Here is a 1296-nt window from a genome sequence, read left to right as displayed (position 1 = left end):
ATGACTAGACTATGACTAGACTATGACTAGACTATGACTAGACTATGACTAGACTATGACTAGACTATGACTAGACTATGACTAGGCTATGACTAGACTATGACTAGACTATGACTAGACTATGACTAGACTATGACTAGACTATGACTAGACTATGACTAGACTATGACTAGACTATGACTAGACTATGACTAGACTATGACTAGACTATGACTAGACTATGACTAGACTATGACTAGACTATGACTAGACTATGACTAGACTATGACTAGACTATGACTAGACTATGACTAGACTATGACTAGACTATGACTAGACTATGACTAGACTATGACTAGACTATGACTAGACTATGACTAGACTATGACTAGACTATGACTAGACTATGACTAGACTATGACTAGACTATGACTAGACTATGACTAGACTATGACTAGACTATGACTAGACTATGACTAGACTATGACTAGACTATGACTAGACTATGACTAGACTATGACTAGACTATGACTAGACTATGACTAGACTATGACTAGACTATGACTAGACTATGACTAGACTATGACTAGACTATGACTAGACTATGACTAGACTATGACTAGACTATGACTAGACTATGACTAGACTATGACTAGACTATGACTAGACTATGACTAGACTATGACTAGACTATGACTAGACTATGACTAGACTATGACTAGACTATGACTAGACTATGACTAGACTATGACTAGACTATGACTAGACTATGACTAGACTATGACTAGACTATGACTAGACTATGACTAGACTATGACTAGACTATGACTAGACTATGACTAGACTATGACTAGACTATGACTAGACTATGACTAGACTATGACTAGACTATGACTAGACTATGACTAGACTATGACTAGACTATGACTAGACTATGACTAGACTATGACTAGACTATGACTAGACTATGACTAGACTATGACTAGACTATGACTAGACTATGACTAGACTATGACTAGACTATGACTAGACTATGACTAGACTATGACTAGACTATGACTAGACTATGACTAGACTATGACTAGACTATGACTAGACTATGACTAGACTATGACTAGACTATGACTAGACTATGACTAGACTATGACTAGACTATGACTAGACTATGACTAGACTATGACTAGACTATGACTAGACTATGACTAGACTATGACTAGACTATGACTAGACTATGACTAGACTATGACTAGACTATGACTAGACTATGACTAGACTATGACTAGACTATGACTAGACTATGACTAGACTATGACTAGA

Source organism: Calliphora vicina, chromosome 5 (genome assembly GCF_958450345.1).
Source record: "Calliphora vicina chromosome 5, idCalVici1.1, whole genome shotgun sequence".
Lineage (NCBI taxonomy): Eukaryota > Metazoa > Arthropoda > Insecta > Diptera > Calliphoridae > Calliphora > Calliphora vicina.
The sequence above is the reverse complement of the archived record's forward strand: the minus strand, read 5'-3'. Positions refer to the sequence as shown.